Source organism: Trachurus trachurus (assembly GCF_905171665.1).
Source record: "Trachurus trachurus genome assembly, chromosome: 11".
NCBI lineage: Eukaryota > Metazoa > Chordata > Actinopteri > Carangiformes > Carangidae > Trachurus > Trachurus trachurus.
In genome coordinates, this window is record NC_139904.1 from 23,658,434 (window position 1) to 23,677,691 (window position 19,258).

Here is a 19,258-nt window from a genome sequence, read left to right on the forward strand (position 1 = left end):
ACGAGTAGTTGCGGTGGGGTGCATTCCGAGTGAACCACGGCCTTGAATTGAACACTGATGTTTATATTGGCTCTTCAGGGAGCCGTTTAACAGCATTGGGGCGCTCCTGTGTGTGTGTGTGAGTGTTGAGGGAGGAGAGAGGAGGGGGTGTGGGGCAAAACAGCATGTGGACCATGATGGGGTGAAGGAGACGAAGAGGGGGGTGGGACCTCTTGCAGAGGGGGTTCACAAGCTGGTGCTAAAGGAGGCTGAGGTGGAAGAGGAGGAGGAAGAGGAGGAGGGGGATTTGAGTCCATTGTGCACAGATTCCAATGACATGGAGTAACCTCGCCTCGCCGGCTGCTCCAGTGAGCAGGAGCCAGAGACTTACTAAACAACTCAACGTTTTAAGCCAGAGGAAAACAGAGACAAAGCAAAGACAAAAGGCGCAATAGTCTCCCATCTTTGGCATGATCACACGCTCGTCTCTCCGGTCGAGGTCTCAGCAGATAAAACAGACATGTTTTGCTTGGCCCGTAGCCTAAACAGTGTGAGAGTGCCAACAGTCAGAACCAATACACAGCAGCAATAACCCACCTCACACACACTAACACAAGTCCCTTATCTACTCTGTTTGACCTCATCAGGAGCTCGGAGCCGGGCCAGCTACGCCTCTCTCCTCTCATTCATTCACATAATTTGTCAAAAGGGGATTTTGGAAAAAGGAGGGTGGGGAGGTGGGGGTGCCCAACACCCCAACACATCCCCGGCTCCCCACCCATGCCCTCTTAGCAGTCACTCTCAATTATGGTAATGAAGCAAACACTCAGCACACTGTTTTCTGAGTGTGTGAAACATCTCTAAAATCCAGATTCCATAGACCCTCTACCCAAATCAAGCCTCTCCTCTCCTCTCCTCTCCTCTCCTCTCCTTCTGTCTCCTCTCCTCTCCTCTCCTCTCCTCTCCTCTCCTCTCCTCTCCTCTCCTCTCCTTCTGTCTCCTCGCCTTGCCTCTCCTCTCCTTCTCTCTCCTCTCCTCTCCTCTCCTCTCCTCTCCTCTCCTCTCCTCTCCTCTCCTCTCCTCTCCTTCTGTCTCCTCTCCTCGCCTTGCCTCTCCTCTCCTTCTCTCTCCTCTCCTCTCCTCTCCTTCTCTCTCCTCTCATTTCCTTCCCTCTCCTCCTCTCCTCTCCTTCTCTCTCTCCTCCTCTCCTCTCCTTCTCTCTCCTCTCCTCTCCTCTCCTCTCCTCTCCTCTCCTCTCCTCTCCTCTCCTCTCCTCTCCTCTCCTCTCCCCTCCTCTCCCCAGGTGAGGGGGAAGGGGGATTTGGATGCCAAAATATGAATCTGTCCCCTGCTGAGCAACCTTGATAATGGACTCCTGTGTAAACACTCTCTCGGTTCTGTCAATACTGGTCAACATCAGTGTCTCAGTGACAGTTGTCATACTCGTAAAGTTGACACAAAACACTCTTCTCTCTTATCACCCCCCCCACCCCCCCACCTTTCTAACCTCCGCTGCCCTTGACCCTCTTTTTCTGTTTCTCTCCCAGCAGTGTGTTTGTGTTAGCAGTCTGCTGGGCTTTCCATCACGCTGGTCTGGTCGCATCACCCTCTCCAACCACACACACAGAGCTCCTGGTTCGTGAGCTATCACTCCCCCGCAAACACCTTCCTTTGTCAAGTCAACTCATCTCACTGAAATTTCTCCCACACTCTCCTTTCAGCCCCTCATTCTGTGGCTAAACTCATGTGAGGACAAAGTAGAGGTCAAAGGTGAGATGGGACTAAAATGGGGGATTCCCATGAACAGCCCCAAACCAACTGCCACAGATGTATGATGTAGAAAGACATTTGGTACGGGGGAAATTTTTTCTTTGTCTGCGTGAATGTCTGCCATGAGCCAAACAATTGCACTGTTATAAAATCTGTAACATTTAATTCCCTCAAAAAATACATGTTAGCTAGGCAATTATAAACATAGAAAGCTGAATTCCCCTCTCATATACAGCAACAGTTGACATTTAGTGAACTGAATTCCCCCATATCAGCACGTTATCACAATCCTACACCTACTTAAAAACTTTTAACATGCACCACATACATAAACACTTTTTATGTAAATAGTGTCTTGTTTTTTTGTGAAATTCAGTGGAGGTTGATGTCAGGTTTCCGCCTCTGTCAAGAGTGCACATCACAAATCAAAAACGAGGCAGCAGTGATTTATATTTAGCTACTGCTATTATTCAGCATCTACCCGCAGACAGTTGCATTTCACTTTGTGACAACATGAAAGTCTAAAAATAGCACAGAGGAACCTCAGTGTTCCTGTTTCTGTGTTTGTATTTGTGTATTTCTGACGATGAGGTCAAAGAGCCCCCTCCATGGAAACCCAACGAAGAACTGAAATTTTAGAGACAATGATTAAAAAAAAAACATTATCCCAGTGACATTATCTGGTCTTTTTCGTGTGTCTAATGTGACCACTTCACTATTTTGAATGTCACGATGGGAACAATATGTGAGTTGTTGTGTGAAATAGATCTCAGTTGTTTACAGTAACTGTACAGGGATGGCCGGTGAAGAGCTAATCTGGTTTTTATCCTCATTCTACAAATAATGTCCTCATAAAATGTGTTTGGTTACTGTTTTGCAGATGTGGTCGATTTTCGAAAATGTCACCTTGAGATAAACAGCAGTTTTACGTGATCTCCAAAATGTTTCAAAGACCAAGAACAACAACAAAGCTGTGGCTCTGGTTCCAAGTCTTACAGTGTTTGGCACAAGCAGAAGGTCAATAGTACATTTACAGCAGGACTAAAGAACATGTCCTCCCTAACCCTGTGATTACAGTTGTGTGTATTTAGACAGCGATGATGAATATGTAGCACAGAGCTTTCTGTGGCTTTAGATTTATGACTAGACAAAACCTGTTTTTGGTCAGATCAATTTATTTATCGGTTTTGAACCTAAAGCTTTCATCTATTCTACTTCTACCTTACTCATCCCTCCACAAACTCAACCTCCTCATGTAAGGCTGTTGATTTCATGCTTTGTTCCTGCTCATTTACATAGAGTGTGGTTGTGCTGTTGATTTGTCCTAAGGGAAATAAATATGCATCTGCTCTTCATTAATAATGTATTTGTTGACCATCAGTGCAGAGTAATAAGTCTACAGGAAAAAAATTAACACAGACAACGAATGTAAAAGATTACAAAGTGCTGCTGTAGCAAAGAAGTCTTAATGAGCTTCTTTGTAACTGTAAACAATGAAAACATTGATTCCCATTTCATTTATGCTAAGCTGTTTATCGACTTTAAAATGCAACAGCTAAACAGTAATGTAGGCGCTGACCCCAGTTTCCTCTTTCAGTGTTCAATCTAATAGACTTTATTTAAGGGAGAACATTCAATCATTACAGTAGCAGTAGCAGTGAAAGCAGTGGAACAAAAAATGTCCCCCCACAGTTATGATGCAACTTCTATTTAAGTAGCATCTTTAATTATATACGTAAAATGTCAGAGCTATGATAAAATCTGAATAAACCCCCCTCCACCTTCTTTTATCAGTGGGGCTGTTTGCGCGGGTGTTTTTCCACACTCAGAGCACAGTACAAATGTTTTACCATTCATACCACTCTCTGACATTATGAGTTATTTGGAAACTTGAGGTTGTGCACACACAGAGCCTTGTTTTGTATGTGGCAGTGTACGTTTAAAATGTCTGAATTGAGATGTACAGTGTATCTCAGCCCGAGTGAGAACAAACAGGATCATTTGATTTCCATTGTGGTTTCATGGTTGGAATGATAGCATGCAGTTGGATCTCAAAAAACATCCGTTTGCTCATAACCAAGGAAACCCCGTGGTTCTTCTACCATGACAATACTGATACCTACATCCACATCAGCAGCCATGTGGTCAATGCATACACGCATGTAGCCACCGACGCTTTAGTCAACCACTAGCATGACTGTCAGCACACAAGCAATACTTCAAGGCCACAGTGAGGAATGTTTTTATGCCTCTAAGTGCTTTATTGTGCTGAGGAAATTCAAGTGAACGAAATGATTGCGAAACTAACTTCCCAAATAAATCTATTCTCTTTAAGATCTCATAAACAACATAGGAATCCTGTGAACCCTGAATCATTTATTATACCAGAGGCAAATCTGGTAAATGATCGAAAAGTCTCTGAAAAGTGACTTTCAATACAGTAAATGCTATGGGCAGTGCGGGCAAAATTGAACTCTAACTTTTCATTAGAAGTTAGAGGCTAATTTTCTTAGAAACAAGATGCTACCATAAGCTGGAGAGAAGTGAGATAGATGCTCACATCTTTGAACAGAAGGACACTGCTCTCTGCCATTTGACAACCTGTTGTGACTAATGCTTTAGGTCATGTGATCTTCATTTGGGTACACAGCAATGCTTATCCACTGTTAGATGTCAGTGGAAATATCACCAAACAATGTTGAGGTTCCAAGATCATTTACAGAACTCATTTCAATTATTTATATATTAAGGACTGCACAATAAGTCGGCAGAATTTAAAAAATAGATATTTAAAATTAAAATAAAAACAACAACAACAACATAATCTTCATAGCCTAATTGTTATACTCTCTGTGCTACTAAATGGTGTCTTGCCGGGAACTAGTTGCGATGATTGTCACCTGACAAGAGCTTTGTCCAACTTTTTTGTTATAATAAGGTTACAATATGTCCCTTGAGAAGCATTACATCTTCAGGGAAGATTGGGGATATTGTTACAGCTATCAGGACGTGAATGCAGGCTGTGGCTAGCTGGTTAGCATGCTAACTCCAGTAGAAGAAAAGACACGGTAGAGACCAACAGAGCTGACACGGCTGGATGGAGACACCTCTTGGCAAGTAAACAGATGTTAATGCTAACGTCGGCTCTGTGGGCGCAGTTGAACATACAAATAGCCCCTTTAAACACTACTCTGCATCTTCTCAGGAAAACACCTGTTCCTGTAATCCTCTGGGCACAGTCCAGAAAGTAAGTCATTTTTCCTTGAAATGTGAAAGTGAAATGCAAGAGGCTGCTGGTGCCCACTAGGCTGGCTTAGTTATCTATTCCTGTCATCATGGCCTTTTCCACGCACCAGGGAGTCTTGGAGAGTCCCTGATTTTCTCACCCACATCCTGGGTGCCAGCAGCTGTGCAGAGTACAGTGCAAGTGTAATTCTCTCAAGGCCGTCTGTGGCTGCTCCCCGGCTCGGTGCCAGCCTCGCCATGAGAAAGAAAGTGAAAAGGGAGGGAGTGTGAGGGAGGCAGGGAGGGGAGAGAGGTCACCGGTCTCAAGGACTCTCAGCCACAGTGACTATATTCAGGGAAACACACATTTTGCAGTGCTGGGTTGACGCAGACAGGAGCAACAATGACAGACCATCCTGTGGTTTCGGTTGTGGTCCAGTCTACACATACACTCCCACACCAACCACTGCTTCCTCTGAATCTCCACCCGGGTTCGATGTCCCTGACACAAGTGTCCGGCTGTGTGATGTAATGTGACTCCACACTCATTTGGAAATTGACCCTGATTCCCAGGTAATACACCCATTTTCAGTTTCAGCTCAGACAAAGCTCCACTGCAGCACTGCGGATGACTCATGTGTTTACACTGTCAGTTTCCCAGTCGGTGTTAGAGAGTCACAGGTTGTATTCCCAAATCGGACCCAACAGATCAGCCATTCATCCGAAATGAAAGCAGCCTGGGCTAATTTAGATACGTACAATTGCAAAATCCTGTAAAAATAAAAAAAATTCCAGTCTTATTTGACATTTTTGTGGAATTAATTAAAGGGATAGAAAGGAGGCTTTATAACTCACCAAAGCCTTCACTGTTCTGGGATGCCCCTACATTTCCTGTTAGGCAAAGGTCAGCAGAGAGAAGCCTAGTCACCATGTTGCTGGCAGTATTAGATGGCAAAGGATCAGGCAGCAGTTTGACCTACAAGATAAAGGACAAAGACAAATATTTCAGAGCAGCCAAAGAGCATTTTTATGGCTTTATAGTGATAGTGGACAGGCTCAGTAACTACAGCAGTATCAAGAGACATAAAGTTGACTTTAGTCCTGTAGTGCATTTCAGCAGAGCTTGTGCTGACCAAAGTGCTTAACAAAGGGCAATTAAAATTAACTTTTTTAAAAACAGGTAAAACAAATGTACAACATATTCATACATGTTATTGAGTGTCTATAGGATAAGTGAGCTAAAAAGAATAAAAATATGTATGTATCTTTTAATCTAAATTTAAAAATGTAGATGGAAGGAGCATCTGGCAGACGCTAGTTTGGGGCTGCAACTGTGAAAGCTCTACCACCTTTAAGTTTTAGACAACATCACAGGACACTTAGAGGAGGTGAGCTTCAAGATCTTTCTAGTATCAGCCAACATCGCAGCAGCTGCATCCTGGACCAACGATAAGCAAGATAGTGAAGTTTACAGGGGATCTAAATAAAGAGAATTGCCTGGAGTCCAGTCGAATACTGATAAAGATTTGATAAGAGTTTGGAAATCGGTCTACAGTAACTTTATCTTCATAACTACAGAGGCGATAGGTTTGTCAAGGCAGAGGCTGTTAGGATTTACACCGATGTTATAAGCATGGGGCCAAAAATAACTACTTCAGTGTTGGTACTTTAAGATTAATATTTATGTGAATTAGTAAATTACCCATTTGACAATATTCTTGCACCACTAAAAACAATCTGTTTATGTAACATAAAGAAACACCCCACTTGCAGTGAATTTGTTTATGGCACATATGTATCATCTATTGGCCTATTGCTCAATCAGGTGGGTGTGGGCGGGGCCAAGAGGGAAGTGTTGCCCAGAAATGAATGAACAAATACTTCCTGCTGGTGTTTTCAATATCTGGATTATCTGGAAGTTCGGAAAAGGTATAATAATAACGCCAGCAATTAGCTATTAAAACTATGTTGCCAAACCGACTGCCTGTAATTATGGGTGAATAGTTCACTTGAGTATAGTGGCTGGTAATGTTTAGCTTGAGGGGGTGTGGGTGGTGACTGACCAGCACACATTTGGAGCTCAGAGCTTATAGTGCAGACTCACTGCTGAGATCATTCATTACAACAAGTCCAGATGCTTGACATGACAACATTAGAACTAGCTCTCACAGGCTTAACATGTGTTTCAGTACACGTCCTGTGAGTGTACACCAAAGAGGGCTTAGGGAGTAGACGTAACTAATTAATTGATTAGATTTTACAATACAAATGGCACCAACACAATTATTACAGTAGATTAAAGGGGAACTATGCAAGTCCAGTCTCTTTTCCGCTGTTTTGCTAACCCTCCTCCTGGCCATGTGCATTTGTTCAACAAAGCTGGTGAAAAATGTATCCAGAGCAGTGGATAACGTAATTTATCATATACAATGTTACAATGTGTATATCTGTGTAGTCTTATCTGTCATAAACAAGAGATTACGCGTTACAGGGTGCATTTGTGTCGTGGTGCTGCAGAGACTGGGTCGGAGGCTCTGATCTTGTAAGGTTGGTTTTTCAGCCAAGAGATGCTATAGGTGTAGCAGGTTGGAAGTCATTTATTAAACCACCCAATTACTCTGAAGCTGTTTAATCGAAGTATAAATGTAGCATAGTGAAGGTGAAAATCCTGCATAGTAAAAAATTAAATCTGATTCTTAATCTCATGTCTGAGTGTGTATAGTCACAACTTGTTGAAGGCACGGAGACAGAAAAACTCTGGTCACAGAGGTGGAGCTGGGATCAACAGCATATCTGGAAATAGTGTACAAGATTTTAAGTATGACATTCAGATATTGAACTGATGTTCATGTGAACACATTGATAATGGATTCGAGCATTCAGGTATGAGGGGCGGATCTGATGGCTCAAACTATTGGGTGTACAGTACAGTGTAAGGGGAGTACTGGGAGTGGTGTAATGCTTCTTTGTCATGTTTTTTTTATTTATTTTTTTATGTGTGTGTATGTGCTCTCCTACAGCTGGTTGAGGCCTGAAACACTCACTCACTCACTCTGGGAAATCAGCAAATCCTGGAAGTTCTTACATCACCATCATGTGTGTGTTTACATGCATCCCTCCCCCTTCCTGTGCGTCATTCATGAATATGTCATCCTTAAAGGGAAGTAGTGGTGATACAGCAGTTCTCTGATCCCTCGGACCTGTGGATACCAAAGAAGCCAGTGAGAGAGGAAGAAGAGAGGCAGATTGTTTTTATGAAAACAAACTCTTGCAAGTATCGCTATGATTCCGAACCTTTGATGTTTTGCAGCACACTTGAGGGAGTCGGTTAATGTGTGTATATTGATACAGCCCCTCCTTCTCTTCTTATAAACACATACACACAAACACGCACAGCTGCTGGACTTTGGACTGACGTCCTCTGGGAAAGCAGGGAGTTTCTGTGTCATTCAGTGGGCTGCTCCTGTGGTCAGGGCTCGGCCGGCAGAGAGGTGGAGAATGAAAACATCAGGGCAAACTTTTCACCCTCAGAGTGGACAAACACACTCAAGTCTTCCGTCCATCTCACACACAATACTAATGTAATCCCACTTGTGTCTTCTTCAGAATTTTCTGCACACAAGTCACAATGAGAGTGTAAATAAATCATCTGCGTTAAAACTGAGAGGAGTCTTAAAATAAAACACTGTGGGGATAACCTGTTTATGGAATCAACTCAATAGCACGAGTAGAATGTAAATTAACCAAACAATTATAACAGTCTTTAACAATGACTTCATTTCAAGTAGCCTACAAGTCCCACACTTTTCTAGCAGCTCTCACTCCAGTAAAAGTAAAAAATATCACCTAAATGGAGTTGTATGTAAACTAAAACTTTCAGCTCTGCAATGAAACACTCCCTGTTATATTATTATTATAGTTTACATTATTGGATTGTTACTGCTGATGCGCTATGGTTTCTTGGCAGCATTGTTGTAGCGGTCACAATAGAGCTAAACAGAATGCAATCACAAGGTTGGTAATTAAGTCTGGTGCTTTGAAAAGGTTCACAAATGAACAAGCAGAAATATGTATAAAATGTAAATTAAATGTTCTTATTGTGGCTAAGGACATGCTCCCACTGTGTGACAGGGCCCTCTGGTGGTTCACCACTGTAAACAGATAAACAGTAATTAGAGGTGAAAAGGGACAGACATATCAGTCTGATCTTTTGTCTGTGATCTTTTAGTGCTACAGACAAAAAAGGTTGGAGAGGAAAACAGGAACAGGGGGCAGGCGGAGACATGTGTTTATAGTTTGTCTGACTTTTACAGATGCAGGTTAAAGGTCAGAACACAGGATTATTGCAGCTTGTAGAGATTGAGTTGGAGATTTATTTCAAAGGTAGTTGATGTACCGTCTTACCTGATCATATATTACACACTAGTGTTAGCATGTTTCAAGGTCTCTGGTGTGTGTGTGTGTGTAGTGGAGCTGAATCAGACTGGCTCACACTCTGCTTACTAAGTCATTCATCTGTCCATCCATTAGAGGCCAAGAGGGTCATGGACTGGCTGCTGTTTAAGTGTACAACCTCCTTACAAAGGATGGAGAGAGAGAGAGAGAGAGAGAGAGAGAGAGAGAGAGAGAGAGAGAGAGAGAGAGAGAGAGAGAGAGAGAGAGAGAGAGAGAGAGAGAGAGAGAGAGAGAGAGAGAAGGAAGGAGGTCCAATTTCACTGTGACTGAAGGAAAAACAGGCCACTGACTCTGCACTGGGACTCTCACACACTCTTCCAATGTAGTTGCATTTGTGCATCTGTGTTAATGTGTGTGTGCTGTGTGGGGTGTTTAATAGTTAATAAGAGCCCTGTTTATTTGGCAGGGCGGCTGCACACACAGCAGATGCTGCTCAAATGCTGAGAGAAACAACTTAGGAAACACAGGAAATAGATCCAAAACATTATTTGGATACTTTCAGATGCCGGTGTCAACCCAAAATGTAACATATGGCAACCAACACTCACTCTTTTGGGATTTTGGAACAACTTGTTGGTGTTGTTTTCCTAAACTGTTGAAAGATGTGATGAGTTAACATTTCAACAGAACAAAATTAATGTATTACACATAGTGGTCTTCAAACAGACCATGGGTCTGAAAAGAACTCACAGCTACAGCACGTAATGCACACAAACACAGACACCAAGGAAATGAATGTTCCTAATCAACTAGCCTCACGATCAATATCTCTCCCGCAGGATTCACTTTTACTGTAACAGCATGTTGTGGCCGTCTTGGTTTCCATTTCAATGTCATTACTTACACATACACGCACACAAAGCAATTATTTTGATAATAATTAATTCACTTTGGAAAAGCACTCAGACAAACGGGTCTGGTCATTCAAGGCAAAGCTGCCATCCTGTGTGTGTGTGCTTCACAGTTATAGATAATGCATGAATGGCTGTTTAAAATTTTACAGTGACCATATAACCACGACATAACGATCATCGTAGTGACAGGTGACATAAGGTCACATCAGGAGAGAGCGAAAAAGAGAGAGACATTTTTTTTTTAAAAAGGAAAGAAGAACAGTGAGTAAGCTGTTGGCTGTTGATGTTTCTCCCAGTGCTTCTTTTTTTGCTGAAGTAATTTCAGTTGAAGTTTTCCGCATGTTTAGCATTATTTTTTGCCATTATTTGTTGAGGATTAAGGGTTTGATTAAACTGAAGAAAAACATCTCTCCAAATTTGTAAATAGAACGTGTGATGGATGCGTTGGTGGTCTGCAGAACTCCAATGAAAGTAAAAGTTTGTGGGAGTATTTCACTTTCAATCAAGTGGGCTTAGAAGTGAAATATCCTTCACATCATTCTGTTGAGTTGGCAACGAGGTAAAACAAATCAACCAGATAAGACACACAAAGGGAGGGAGAGTGTACAAGAAACTGAACTTCACTAATTAAGTCCTGGGATAAATGAAACAACAGAGTGTAAGCTAGTGATATCGATAGCTGTGATATCAAAGCAAAAATTATAGCTGCTGCGCAGCGATGGGTCGGGTCCAGGCTATCTTTTGGCAGATTTAGGCAAATTCTGAGCAACAAACAGGAGAATAGGAAGACAGGACAGTTGACTATATAATGTTCAATTTACACCAGTTGAGGCTTGAACCCACAACTTCTAGAACCAAAGACCATTGTCTATCACACTGAGCTAATTAGCGAGTGGCAGTGCTACGGTGCATGGCTTCACAAATTGATTAAGCCATTCACTGTCGTGCAGGCAGATTTGAAACCACTGTAAAAAGAAAAGTCAGTTTTTGAGGTAAGATTCTATTCTTTCCAATTTATTTTGTATATTTGTTTCACAAGGACCATCTGGTATTTTGTTGTGTTAACTCCCTCCTTGGGTCTTGAACCCACATCCTCCAACACCAAGAACCAGCTCCTAACTCACTGAGCTAATTGTCTGTGATGGTGTGTGACTTCTCAAATAGACTCAGGAGTCAAAGCCAGGCAGCAGGTGTCAAGGCAGATTTCAAAAATTGTCAAAATGTCAGAAGTTCTGTTAACTAAACAAAAATCTGATAATACATAAATTGCATCTTGACAGCATGGAAATGTTGGTGATTTGTTTTTAATGATAAGTGTTTTGCTTCACAAGAGAAAATCTGATGTTTACAAATACCACTCTTAGATTGACTGCAGTTGTTCCCATGAGAACAGAATTCAAAATGTTCTAGAAAATTCAGTTTTTGAGATTAAAAAAAGTATGATTTCCTCGGAAGAAGAAGAAAGAATTCCTAGGAATACAATAGCAGCCCGGACCCTAATGAGGAGCAGACGACTGAGGTCTGGTCACTGACTAAGTCATGTCACTTTCTACTAATTCCTGAGGCATTCAAAGATTTGAAAATACTTTCTGTGGTTCATCTCTACAAATGTGTTTCACTTCCTTTTTGTCTTACTACTCTGTCTGCGCTAATAAGAGCATCGACCACAGCAGAACACCCCAAAGAGCAGCTGCATCATTAAAGCTCCACCTCTGACTTGTTGACACATATTTGACTGTTAACAAGCACCTTTCTCTCTAACTAATGACCTCGATAAGGGACAGTACGATGATGAAAGACACAGCATTGATTTCTGCTATGATGAACACATCCACACTGCTGTGTATAATTAGCTGCTCTGTCGAAGTGTGTGTGTGCGTCCGTAGGGAGGAAAAATTGTATTATCCAGGATCGTCTGTGAGGAAACACACTCACATATGGTTTATATACAATCTATCAAAGAAAACAACAGGAGATGTGGATGTTTGCTTCAGTTACTGTAATAATCTTCAGGAGCACTTGTACAGTAGGTTGATTTTCTATACCTTTGTAGAGAGTTTTGAGTCACATCGGCTGTGTCTCCTGCTTCCAGTCTTTATGCTAAGTTAACTAGCCTACTTCTTGACTAGACGTCTGTAGTCAAAACACAAGTCACACTTCTCTCGTTCTTTGTAAGAAAGTGAACCAGTGATTCTCAAAATAGAGAAAATCTGTTTGAAGAACGAAAGTGAAGAGGAAGTTGTGCTAATCTTTCCTCTATCATCTCATTTCCTGCACTTTCTTTTTTTTCTTATGTAATTCCTAACTTTTTCTTCTGCTTTCTTTCTAGTATTTATTTATTTATTTTTTTGGCTTAAATTGTCCTTCCTTGACTCCGTTTCTCTTTCTGTCTTGTTCCTGCCTCGCTGCTTCACTCTGCCAAGTCTTTGGTCTCTAACAGGAAACAAGCAGCAAAGGCAGCAAACGTTCTTAAGGTCTGACAACAACAAAATCCCACTTGTTTACCCACTGTGTGTGCGCATGTGTGTGTGTATTCTTTGTGTCCCGAGTTCAAGGGCATTCCCCCACCAGTCTCCTGGCACCGGCTACAGCAATATGTGTAGGAGTTGGGAGGAATGTATATTTCCATACACTGCATGCTCGTTGCATGGAGTCAGTGCACGCTCTTTCTCTTTCTCTATCACACAGACACACACAGAGAAGGGCAAAGGGCTTTGCTTGTGTTGTGAAACACAAATTGACCGCTCTGTTTCATACTTCTGGATAGACATGACGGTAATGAAAGCTCACATCACATCACATTCAGAGTGGAGGAATGAAACGCTCCACTTCTCCAGCTTTTAGTCTCCTCAGAAACAGACACATACGCTGATTAGTGGCTTTATACAGAAGGGGCCGTCACCTTTTCTTACAAGCAAGCAGGTGCTCCGTGTTCACGGCATTAATTAAGCAAACCGGCTGCGTGACCTTTGACCTTCTGTGACCAACACTGTCTGATAGGGTGGTTAGCAAGTTCAGCATCCTGTCAGGAGCTGACAGAGGGAGTGTTCAGCACAGCTCCGAGTCAGGAGGTGAAAGAAAAAACAGGGTGGAGGGATTGAAGCAGGAGTGTGTGTTACCACCGAGTATAGTTTGAAGAAGAGGAGTCAGAGGAAGAGCAAAATACAGAGAGACAGACAGAGAAAGAAGTGGCTGCTCGCTCCGAGTCCCAGAGGGTGAATTGATTTTAGAATTGGTTGCCTTTGTCAGAACATACCCAGTGAGAATCTATTGACTGATTGCATAATCTCTCTTCATCTCCTCCTCCTCTCCCTCTTCTCTCATTCCCAGCAAGTGGAAGAATGAAAGGATGTAACTGACTTGACCTATCCACTGATAAATGCAATTGCATTTTATTTTAATTTTATTTTTTTACTAACAGAAAGTTGCTGGGTGACGCCTTCCTCTGTGTAGAGGTTTTCAAGCCAATTAAGATCTCCCCATGTCTTATACTGTATATCCTAGGATCTCTGATTGGCTCAGGTGCTGCAGGAACTGTCCAATCAATCAGACATGCCGATTCACTGTGTGATGATGGTGGTTCTCAAATGTGAAAACTAGATTAAGACCTTCAACAGCCTACTGTAGTTTTAGAAAAGGAGCTAGAGAGGCAAGTGTGTGTTTGTGTGTGTTCCTGTGCGTGCAAGTGTTAGTGAGAGAGATACTGTTTGCCTCTTTAAATTAATTGTGCAGTCATCAAAAAAACTGTGAAATTGGCATCAGATTGAATACTTGTAAATGTCGTGTTTTGATGTGGGCTGTTGGGTAATGGAGGTGATGTTATTATTAGGTGGAAATGATGAGTGAGTGTGATCATGAGAGTGGAATACAGATCAAAACCAAAACCTCTGAAGGTATTTCTCTAGCAGACACATAAACACACACACAATCAAACAGGGGGAAAAAAAAAACTTATAGTAGCTTAAGGGAGACAACAGATTGCCGTGTTTTGAAAGATCTTATTTTTCTCGTCTTATCTTTTGCCCAGTTTTTGTTTTTGGCCGTTGATAGTGTTTTGAACAGTCGCACTGATGTCCCGAGAGCACTGCAACTAATTTAGTATGAAAGAAAAATCTGTTTTTACTGTTTGGCACTTCACCTAATGTTGTGTTTGGATATTCACAGGATGTTATCATGGCTAGTTGAGAGCATAATAAAAGTTCTCCAGTCATTCTGGCACTTCCACTTAAAGGATACTGGAAACCTCTTTCTTGCTCTCTCTCTCTCTACACACTACAGCTGCTACAATGTGTTTTCTTCCTGGCTGTATCCATGTCCTCAGTTGTCCTTCCATTCCTTCTCCGGGGTCTCTTCATTACCTTTCTATCCTCCGTTTCCCCTTTCTTCCTTTTCCTGCCATCCCAACCACACATGCTCTCCCTCTCCTCCTTTTCTAATATTCAACAGGAAATAAGAAATGAATAATCCACAGTGTTGTTCGACAGATAAGCTACTGTGTGTGTGTGTGTGTGTGTGTGTGTGTGTGTGTGTGTGTGTGTGTGTGTGTGTGTGTGTGTGTGTGTGTGTTGTCAGATACACAGTTAATGCCTGAATTGAGTTAATGATGTGTGTGTAACACGTTCCCCTGAAAAGGGCAAGTGCTGCTGATGCACTTTTTTATATTGCAAAACTCCCATTAAAAACTATGTTCTTATTTGGAAAAGTCAGCAATTAGTCCAACTCCATGAAGTAACTTCAGGGTCTGTTAATGCACTTCATTCTGCAGCGCATCACCCTATATCCTCCTCACCTCGACCACCAGCAAACCTCTAGCACAGTTCAAACTAATGATAACTCATAATAGTGTATAAAAATTACAGATGTTAGTCTGAGTTTCCACCAGCAACCAAGTGCATTCTACAGGGTCGCATCATAGCCAAATGTTATTATCATGGTCCAAATGCACCAAATGTAAAAAACAAACAAACAGCAAAATCAAGCATATACTGTTTCATCATACTTTCACCTAGAGGCTCCATTTAAACTCCTTTTTAATGGCGGTCTATGGCGGTCTAGAGGTTTCCCATGTTGTGATGTGTTTTATACTTTTTGATCAATTACTGTTCAATGATCATAATCAGTTTTGGAGAGATCTGCTGTTATAAAGGGTGTGATATATAGGCCTATCCACCACCACCATCATTGTTATTATGTTGCACTAGAACGTCCCACCACCACAAGGCAACATGTAGGCTAAAGAGTGAATGCTGCAGCATGTAGGGTGGCACTAGTTTGTTGCTTGTCCATCACTTGCTATCAGCTGACATGATCAGATGTCGCGTGATGTTAATATGTCTCCTAACAGATCAGCCAGGTGAGGATATCTATATTATACTGTCCTGTACCTGAGTGTAGGCGAGTATGTGACCTATAATAAAGAGAGCAGACCTGCTCAGTGTGGTGGAGTAGGTCTGTTCATTTAGTTTCACTTCGTCATAGGTCACATACCAGACACACCTCCATTCAGGTTCAGGACAGTATATATGTCCTCACTCACCTGAATGTGACCTTTAGTTAAGTTATATATAGCTAACTTCAGTAGTGGTTGTTTTAATTTTGGATTGAAAATGGGGGGGTTAGATTTTTTTTTAGAGCTAGAGGAGTTTTGAGTTGTTATTTTGGGGAGTTTTATATGGTATAATATGTTTAATTATCACAATAGTATTAATAGTATTTCAGTTCACAGAGGAAACAGGAAGGCAGATTTGTTTATAAAAACATAATTATAAGCGGCTAATTGTTATTTGAAAAGTATAATAGAATTTATAATTTGTGTGAATTGAATAAACTTAAAATGGCACTAGGCCTATAGAACGTGATATATGTATGTACAGTATGACTTGTTTAGGACTTGAAAATCAAATTAAAGTTTTGGACATCTGAATCTACTTGGACTTACCTTTACTTGAGACTTACTCTGGACAGTGCAACTCGAAAAACAGTGACTTAAACCCACCTCTGAATTTCATTCATGTAGATGTTAGTTTATAGATTTCAATGCAAACAATGTATAACGTTCTTTTTAAAAGATGTTCAACAACAAAAACATGTAACAAGCCATAAGCCACTGTTAGCCATCATTAGCCAATACTATTTTACAGTAATAACAATACTCTATGCTGTTTCTACACAAACAAACAGCTTTGGAAATTGTCCCGGCCCCCAGGATAAGAATTTAACAGTGCACATGGCTGACCATTATTATGAGACAATGAGAGAAATAAAATAAAGAGTACAATTGCAGAGTGTTCACTACTGTTTACACGAGTAGAGCAGCCATCATGAATTCTTATGTTGGGGTAGGTGTCCAACTTCAGGATGCATTAAGACTGAAATTTGGACTTTCGAGTACAATTGAAGTGCACCATTATCCCGAGGCTCCTGATTGGTAACTGGACACATGTATGCAAGTTTACCTGCTGGAATAGAGAAGAGCAGAACAGGGTACTCCACCACACACACAGAAATACATGGCACCGTTGGCACTTAACAATCCCCTCCATAAGATCAACCCACTGGTTGATCCGGTCCATTCAAAAACCACAGCATATAACACATGTCCATGGAAATGATAAAAGTGTTCTCTTATGTTTCCTTTCATTAATGTATTCATCTCCAGGTTTGACCTGTGTGTGTCAGTGGTAATCAGCAGCTTTTGTGAGATGGCTGTTGTTTGTGTTTTGCACTTGTTTGTTTATCAGGGTTGGGTGACTTCTGCAGGTGGACAAGTGAGGGTGAAGATAGATGACAAGTACAACAGCCCACTGGTGCTCAATGTTGCATTAGTTTGTCCTTTATTTTTGAAAGCTGTGTCCCAGTGTAATCACAGTTTATGTGTATGTTATGATCAGACTGACCATCATACTAAATCATGGTGCTCTATGGTCTATAAAAATGTTAATACTGGTGCATCTAACCAGCAACAATAACTAATCCCTTCAATTATTCACAAATTTAAAAGTAGAAAGATGTTAAATATAACATCATTAATACCATAATCCTCAACTCTCTGCCTTAAAACAACATACAAACTTATTGCGGCTATGGACATGCTCCCACTGTGTGACAGGGCCCTCTGGTGGTGCACCACTGTAAATAGATGAACAGAGATGATCAGAGGTGAAAAGGGACAGAAATATCAGTCTGATCTTGTTTCTGTGATCTCTCAGTGCTACAGACGAAAAAGGTTGGAGAGGAAAACAGGAACAGGGGGAGGTGGAAATATAGTCTCTCTGACTTTTACAGATGCAGTTATTGCAGCTTGTAGAGATTCAGTCACCTGAAGACTAAAGATAGTTGATGTAGCTACCGTCTTACCTGATCATATATGATGACACACTAGTATGAGCACGTTTCAAGGTCTATGGTGTGTGTGTGTGTGTGTGTGTGTGTGTGTGTGTGTGTGTGTGTGTGTGTGTGTGTGTGTGTGTGTGTGTGTGTGTGTGTGTGTGTGTGTGTGTGTGTGTGTGTGTGTGTGTGTGTGTGTGTGTGTGCGTGTAGTGGAGCTGAATCAGATTGGCTCACACTCTGCTTACTAAGTCATTCATCTGTCCATCCATTAGAGGCCAAGAGGGACATGGACTGGCTGCTGTTTAAGTGTACAACCTCCTTACAAAGGATGGAGAGAAAGAGAGAGAGAGAAGGAAGGAGGTCCAATTTCACTGTGACTGAAGGAAAAGCAGGCCACTGACTCTGCACTGGGACTCTCACACTCTTCCAACGTACTTGCATTTGTGCATTTGTGTTAATGTGTGTGAGTGTGTGTTTATTTTGCGGTCTTTGCCATGAAGTGTTTAATAGTTAATAAGAGCCCTGTTTATTTGGCAGGGCTGCTGCCCACACAGCAGATGCTGCTCAAACGCTGAGAGATAGAAATACAGGAAATAATTTGGATATTTTGTCAACACAAAATGTTGCATATGGCAACCAACACTCGTACTCTGGGAATCTGGAAAAGATTTGTTGTTTCTAAAGCTGTTGTCCATCCCTTTGTATTAACTTTTTAATAGAATGGAAGATGTTTTTTCCCCAGTAGAATGTAAAACACATGAGCATATGGGACGATAATGTGGGGGAAAAAGTGGCATATTAATGTTAACATTTGCAGCTCCCAACTTTGCAAAAAAAAAAAAAAAAAAAAAAAGTGAAGAAAGAAAGAAAGAAAAAAGTCACTTTTTTATCAGAGCAATAGTTTGTAATTTCCCCCCCATGAGTAAGGTTTAAATTACATTTATTTCATTTATATTCGATTGAAAATCTAGGCTTGAGGGCTGAACAGGTGTTTTGTATTTGCAGATCGGAGAGGGGGGGTAAGGAGGCATCCCCATGTGCTTGGGGGAATAACTGATCAGTTACAATAATAATGCTGACTTTCAGATAGTTTGTAGTAATCTCATTAGTAGGACAACATGGACTGTACTGGATTTGATTGATTTAATGAAACTGAGGCTGACTCACCAGTGGAAGAATGGAGGCATGAAACCCGAAGTTATGAACAAATAAAGATCACAGTGGAAATTAATGACTGACAATAGTTTGGTCAGCAAGTGAAAAGAAAAGAAGCAGCATGCCATAAGGGCCACTCCATATTTTACAAAACATTTTGATAAAATGTTGAGAATTTTTTCACACTGCAGGAAGTTTTTATTTGTCAAATGTTTTAAGAGGATTGATCCAAAAAACGTTTGTGGAAAATGACACTGATAACACCACTAATGAAATTCCACCACAATGTTGCCTCCATAGGACTAAATGACGCAATATGTACAATTATATTAAATCCATTCAGGGCCACGGACCAACTATGTCATCAATTTTCAGTTATTCGCAGGTTTCATCTCAGAGATCAGTGGTTGATTTTGGATATTTTTGCCACACACCATCTTTATCCATGTTGTGTTTTTTTTTGTTTTCCATTAAAAAGATTCCATTTTCTA